Below are 7,809 nucleotides of genomic sequence, written 5' to 3'. Positions count from 1 at the left end.
TAGACCCTTCGGCCCTCGATGTTGCGCTGACCTGTGAAACCAATCTAAAGCCCATCTAACCTACACTGTTCCAATATCATCCATGTATTTATTCAATAACCATTTAAATGCCATTAATGTTATCCGAGCACAGATAGGTAATATCCACAGCTCATACCCTATCTACATAACTCTGTTGCTTTGTTTAGAGGGTTGAGCAAACTAGATACCCAATCTACAATTGGTGCTCAGCAACCACATGTTTGTGTTGGAGGAATTGCTATGATACGACTGATTGCTGGAGGACTTTGACTTCAGAACATCAGAACTAGGAGCAGGAGAGGGCAATTCAGCCCCTCGAGCCTGCTCTGCCTTTTAATCTGATCATGACTGATCTCATTGGCCTGAACTCCACTTTCCTGCCCATTCTCCATAGCCCTTCAAACCCATTACTAATTAAGTATCTGTCTTTACTATCTCAAATTTATTCAATGTCCCAGCATCTACCGCATAGTGAATTCCACAGATTCGTGACTCTTGAGGGAGGTAATTTCTCCTCATTTCTGTTTTAAACCTGCTACCCCTTATCCTAAAACTATGACCTCTAGTTCTAGATTGCCCCACACAAGAGGTAATATCCTCTCTACGTCTACCCTGTCAATCTCCTTCAGCATCTTGTATAACTGAAATAGGTTTCCCCTCATTCTTCTAAACTCCAAGGAGTCTAAGCCTAAACTGTTCAATCTCTCTTCATGAGACAAACCCCTCATCTCTGGAATCAACCTCATGAATCTCCTCTGAACTGCCTCTAATGCCACCGCATCCCTCAAAGGGACCAAAATTGTGCACAGTGTTCTAAGTGCAGCCTCACTAATGCCTTGGAAATGTTGCTGCAACATTTCCCTACTTTTATATTCTATTCCTTTTGCAATAAGTGCCAAGATTCCGTTTGCTTTCCTTATTACCTACTGTACCTGCATACTAGATTCCTGCCAATCACACATGAGGAGAGGACACCCAAATCCTTTTGCACCAAAGCACTCTGAACTTTCTCTCCATTTACCCTTCTATTTTTCTGACCCAAATGAGTAACCTCACACTTGGAGTTGTTCAGTGCAGGAAAGGTCCTTCGGCCCATCGAGTCTGCACCAACGACTACCACTAAAGTTGCACTAATCCCAGTTTCCAGCATTTGTCCCATATCCTTGAATGTTGTGATATTTCAAATGCCCATTCAATCCCCATAGGGATACTTGTCACAGTAACTTCATTGCAGTGTTAATGTAAGCCTTACTTGTGACTAATAAATAAACTTTACTTTAAATCTTTTTTTAAAGGTTGTGAGGTTTCCTGCCCCGCTACCTTCCCAGGCAGTGCATTCCAGATTCCCACCACCTTCTGAGTGAAAACATTTTTTTTCCTCAAATCCCCTCTGAATGTCCTGCCCCTCACCCTTTACCTATGCCCCCTCGTGATTGACCCCTCAACTAAGGAGAGCAGCTCATAATCTCATACACCTCAGTCATGCCCCCCCACCTCTAATAAAACAATCCAAGCCTATCCAGTCTCTCCTTATAGTTCAAATGCTCCATCCCAGGCAGCATCCTGGTGAATCTCCTCTGTACCCCCTCTAATGCAATCACATCCCCCTTATAGCAAGGTGACTAGAACTGCACCCAGTACTCCAGCTGTGGCCCAACCAATGTTCTATATAGCTCCAACATAACCTCCTTATTCATGTACACTATGCCACGACTGATAAAGGCAAGTGTCCTATGTGCTTTCCTAACAACCCTGTTAATCTGCTCTGCTGCCCTCGGGGATCTGTCGATGGGTAGCTCAAGATCCATCTGTTCCTCTGGTCTTCTGAGTGTCCTGCCATTCATTAAATACTACTTTGTCTTGTTATTTCTGCCAAAATGCACCACCTGGCACTGAGGATTAAATACCAGCTGCTGCTGCTCTGCCCATCTGAACAACATTTATCCACTTTAAACTCCATCTGCCAAATCTTTGCCCATTCACCTACCGATCCATATCTACTTGTAAATTGCATAGAAACGAGAAGCGGGAGGAGGCTATTCAGCCCTTTGAGCCAGCTCCACCATTAATTATGATCATGGCTGATCATCCAATTCAATATCCTGACCCTTCTCCCTCCCCCCCATATCCCTTGATCTCTTTAGCCCCAAGAGCGATATCTAATTTCTTCTTGAAATCACACAACGTTTTGGCCTCAACTACTTTCTGTGGGAGTGAATTCCACACATTCCCCACCCTCTGGGTGAAGACATTTCTCCTCACCTCAGTCCTAAAAGGTTTACCCCTTATCCTCAAACTATAACCCCCTAGTTCTGGACTCCCCCCACCATCGGGAACATTCTTTCTAAATCTACCCTGTCTAACCCTGTTAGAATTTTATAAGTTTACCCCTTATCCTCAAACTATAACCGCCTAGTTCTGGACTCTCTCACCATTGGGAATATTCTTTCTGAATCTACCCTGTCTAACCCTGTTAGAATTTTATAAGTTTCTATGAGATCCCCTCTCACTCTTCTAAACTCCAGTGAATATAATCCTAACCGACTTGGTCTCTCCTCATATGAGAGACCTGCCATCCCAGGAATCAGCCTGGTAAACCTTCACTGCATTCCGTCTATAGCAAGGACATCCTTCCTCAGATAAGGACACCAAAACTGCACACATTAATCCAGGTGTGGCCTCACCAACGCCCTGTACAATTGCAGTAAAACAACCCTATCCCTGTACTCAAACCCTCTCGCTATGAAAGCCAACATACCATTTACCTTCTTTACTGCCTGCTGTACCAGCGACTGATGCATGAGGACTCCAAGGTCTCACTGAGTATCCACCTCTCTCAATTTACACCTATTCAATAATAATCAGTCTTCCTATCATAGCTCCCAAAATGGATAACCTCACGTTTATCCACATTATACTGCATCTGCCATGCAGATATCCACACACTCAGCCTGTCCAAATCACACTGAAACATCTCTGCATCCTCCTCACAGCTCACCCTCCCACCAAACTTTGTATCATCTGCAAATTTGGAGATAATACATTCAGTTCCCTCTTCCTAATCATTAATATATAATGTGAACAGTTGGGGTCCCAGCACAGATCTCTGCAGAACTCCACTAGTCACTGACTGCCAATCAGAAAAAGACCCATTTATGCCAAATCTTTGCTTCCTATCTGCTAACCAGCTTTTTATCTATCTAAGACACTACCTACAATCCCATGTGCTTTAACTTTACATAGTAGTCAGTTGTGTGAGACCTTGTCGAAAGCCTTCTGAAAGTCTAAATAAACCACATCCACTGGTTCTCCTCAGTCAACTCCAGTAGTTACATCCTCAAAAAATTCCAATAGGTTCATCAAGCATGAATTCCCTTTTGTAAATCCATGCTGACTTTGTCTGATTATATCACTGGCGGCCAAGTTATGAAATCCTTGGTAATAGACTGCAGCAACTTCCCCAGTACCGATGTTAGGCTCACTGGTCTATAGTTCCCTGTTTTCTCTCTACTTCCTTTTTTGAATAGTGGGCTTACATTAGCTACCCTCCAGAGTCCAAAAAAGTTTTGGAAAATAGTCACCAAGTGGATCTACTAATTCCAGGGCTGCTTTCTTAAGTACTCTGGGATGAAGATTATCAGGACCTGGAGATTTATTCACCTTCAATCCATCAATTTCACCAAAACCATTTCTCTAGTAATGCTGATTTCCTTCAGCTTCTCACTAAAACTTGTTTCTCTCAGAACTTCTGGTACGTTATTCATGTCTTCCTTTGTGAAGACTGAAGCAAAATCTTATTTGTTTATTGCAACTTTCGATCCCTCCCTATGTTAGTATCATCTGCAAATTTGGCTATAGTACCTTGTATCCCTGCGTCCAAGTCATTAATATAGATTGTAAATAGTTGGGGCCTGAGAACCGAACTCTTTGGCACACCACTCGTTAGGTCTTGCCAACCAGAGAAAGACCCACTTATCCCAACTCTCTGCTTTCTGTTGGTTAGCCACTTTTCTATCCAAGGTAATAAATTACTCCTAACCCCATATGATCTTACCACGTGTTTTAACCTTCTGTGTGGCACCTCATCAAATGTCTTCTGGAATTCCAGGTATACTATATCTACAGGATCCACTTTGCCTGCTATATCTTCAAAGAACTCTAGCAAATTAATCAAACATGATTTACCCTTCATAAAACCATGCTGATTCTGATGGATTGCATTTTGACTTTCCAAATGTCCTGTTATTACTTCCTTAGTAATGGATTCTAACAATTTCCCAACAACAGATGTTAAACTAACTGGCCAATACTGGCTTCCTACTTTTTGCCTTCCTTTTTGAAAAAGGGTGTATAACATGTTATATTAGCATTTTTCCAATCCATTGGAACCTTTCCTGCATCCAGGAAATTTTGGAATATTACAACCAATGGATTCACTATCTCCACTGCCACTGCCTTTAAGGCCCTAGGACGTAGGCCATCAGGCCCCGGGGATTGAAGGCAGACAAGTCCCAATAGCTGGCTCAGCAGTCTTTCCTATTGATAATGATGTTCTACATTCTTCCCTTTCTATTTCCTCTGCATTTCCTGTTACTACTGGGATGGTGCTAGTGTCCTCCACCGTGAAACCAAAGGCAAAATGCTGATTTAGTGCCTCTGCCATTTCTGCCTTCCCCACTGTTAACTCTCCACTCTCATTCTCCAAGGGTCCAATGTTCACAGTAGCTACTCTTTTCCCTTTTATAAATGTTATAGAAGCTTTTGCTGTCCTTTTTATCTATTGTACTAGTTTTCTTCCATAATTTACCTTTGCTCTTTTGATTACTTTTTTAGTAACCCTTTGATCTTTAAAAGTTTCCCAATCTTCCAGCCTCTGTCTTTCTTTCCCTCTACAATGTATTTTAATTGGGAGCAATTTACCTCTTAAACACCTCACTGATCATTAACTATCCAACCTTTTAGTCTTCCTGCCTAGTCCACTCGGGTCAAATCTGTCCTCATGCCTATATAATTCACTTTGGTTAACTCCAGAATGCTGGTGTGGACTCTCGTTTCTCACCCACAAACTGAATTTGAAATTCAATCATGCTATAATCATTTTTCCCTAGAATATTTCTTAACAATGAGATCGTTAATTAATCATAGATTAATGACAACATGCCTACTGAGGGTGATTTTGCTCTTTTGGTGGCTGATGAAACATTTGAAATATTTTAGACCATAAGATATAGAAGCAGAATTAGGCCCATCGAGTCTGCTCTGCCATTCGGTCATGGCTGATATGATTCTCATCCCCATTCCCCTGCCTTCTCCCAGTAAACCTTGATCCCCTTATTGATTAAGAACCTATCTATCTCTATCCTGGAAACACACAATGGCCTAGCTTCCACAGCCTTCTGTGGCAATGAATCCCACAGATCCACCACCCTCTGGCTAAAGAAATTCCTCCTCATCTCGGTTTTAAAGGAGCATCCCTTCACACTGAGGTTGTGCCCTCGAGCCCTAGTCTCTCCCACTAGTGGAAACATCCTCTCCACATCCACTCTATCTAGGCCTCTTAGTATTCTGTAAGTTTCAGGTAGATCCCTCTCATCCTTCTAAGCTCCATCGAGTATAAAACCAGACTCCTTAACCACTCCTCATATGACAAACCCTTCATTCCTGGGATCATTCTTGTGAATCTCCTCTGGATCCCCTCTAGCACATCCTTCCTTGGGTGTGGGGCCCAAAATATTGCAAATGGGGTCTGACCAGAGCCTTATACATCCTCAGCAGTACATCCCTGCATTTGTATTCTAGCCCTCCAGAAATGAATACTAACGTTGAATTTGCTTTCCTGACTGCCAACTGAATCTGCACGTTAACCTTAAGAGAGTCCTGAACCAGGCCTCCCAAGTCCCTTTGTGTTTCTGATTTCAGAAGCCTTTCCCCATTTAGAAAATAGTCTATGCCTCTATTCTTCCTATCAAAATGCATAACCTCACACTCTCCCACATTGTATTCCATCTGTCACTTCTTTGCCCACTCTCCTAACCTGTCCAAGCCATTCTGCCGTCTCCCCACTTCCTCAACATTGCCTGTCCCTCTACGTATCTTTGTATCATTCGCAAATTTAGCAACCATGCCCTCCATTCCATCTTCCAGATCATTAATGTATATATGAAAAGTTGTGGTCCCAACACTGACCCCTGTGGAACACCACTAGTCACCAGTTGTCATCCTGAAAAGGACCCCCTTATCCCCACTCTATGGCTTCTGTCAGCCAATCTTCTATCCATGCCAGTACCTTGCCTCTAACACCATTGGCTCTTAATTTATTTAGCAGCCTCCTGTAAGGCACCTTGTCAAAGGCTTTCTGGAAATCCAAATAAATCATGTTCACTGGTTCTTCTTTATCTAACTTCTTAATTACCTCCTCAAAGAATTCGAACAGATTTGTCAGACATGACCTCCCTTTGATGCAGTCGTACTGACTCAGCCCTATTTTACCATGCATTTCCAAGTACTCTGCAATTTCACCCTTAATAATGGACTGCAAGATCTTACCCACGACCAAGGTCAGGCTAACTGGCCTATGATGTTCTATCTTCTGCCTCCCTCCCTTCTTGAACAGAGGTATTACATTAGCTACTTTCCAGTCTTCCGAGACCCTCCCTAACTCCAGCGATTCCTGAAAGATCACCACCAATGCCTCCACAATCTCCTCCAGAACCCTGGGGTGTAGTCCATCTCGTCTGGGTGATTTATCCACCTTCAGAGCTTTCAGCTTCCCTAGCACCTTCTCCTTAGTGATGGCCACGTTTACCTCTGCCCCTGACTCTCCTGAAGTTCTGGCATATAACTGGTGTCTTCCACTGTGAAGACTGATAACAAAGCACCCATTCAGTTTTCTGTCAATTCTTTCTCCCCCATTACTACTCCAGCTTCATTTTCTACCCACAGATTCTACACTGTCCGAGCCTATTTCACTTCTTGCTAATGATTTAATTTTGGTTCTTAACAACAAGGCAACCCCACCTCTTCTATCCTTCTGCCTGTCCTTTTGATGAACACATATCCTTGGATATTCTGATCCGCTTGCAGCTACGTCTCTGTGATGCTCACAACATCGTACCCTCCAATTACAATGTGTGCTTCCAGCTTGTATACCTTGTCCTGTATACCGCGTGCATTTAGGTACAGCACCCTCAGTGCTGCGTTGACTGCCCCCCTTCCCATAATTGTCCCTTTATCTGCTTGCCTGCAGTTTTATTCCTGCCAATTTCCACATTCTCTACTCTGTGACTAGATCTGAAAACTTTACTAACTTCTACTGAGCCTTGCCCCCCATTAACTAGTTTAAAGTCTTTATGACTTCCCTATTTAGCCTTTCTGCTTGGGTCCTGGTCCCAGATCGGTTCAGGTGGTCCCATCCCATCGGTACAGTTCTCTCCTGTTCCAATACTGGTGCCAGTGCCCCACAAAGTGGAACTTCTCTTTCCCCCACCACTCCATTAGCCGTGTGTTTACCTCCCTAATCTTCTCTCTTTACAATTCGCATGTGGCTCGGGTAATAATCCAGAGATTATAACCCTTGAGGATTTGTTCCTCTTTAAAAAGTAGTTAGCACTTCATTCATACCAGGCATCCGTTAGTTATTTTCTTTTAAGGTGCTTGATAAAAAGCTTGCGCTTCAATCATGTGACAAGGTACTAGTTCACTGCAGTTCACTTAGGTAGGACTGGAAAAGAGTGTCTTCCAAGGAAAGCTGAAATGTTGGACTTCATTTGGCATGCCAACTCTTAGCAT

Source organism: Carcharhinus amblyrhynchos, chromosome X, assembly GCF_965287045.1.
Source record: "Carcharhinus amblyrhynchos chromosome X, sCarAmb.v2.hapA, whole genome shotgun sequence".
Taxonomy (NCBI): domain Eukaryota; kingdom Metazoa; phylum Chordata; class Chondrichthyes; order Carcharhiniformes; family Carcharhinidae; genus Carcharhinus; species Carcharhinus amblyrhynchos.
Note: the sequence above shows the minus strand (reverse complement) of the source record.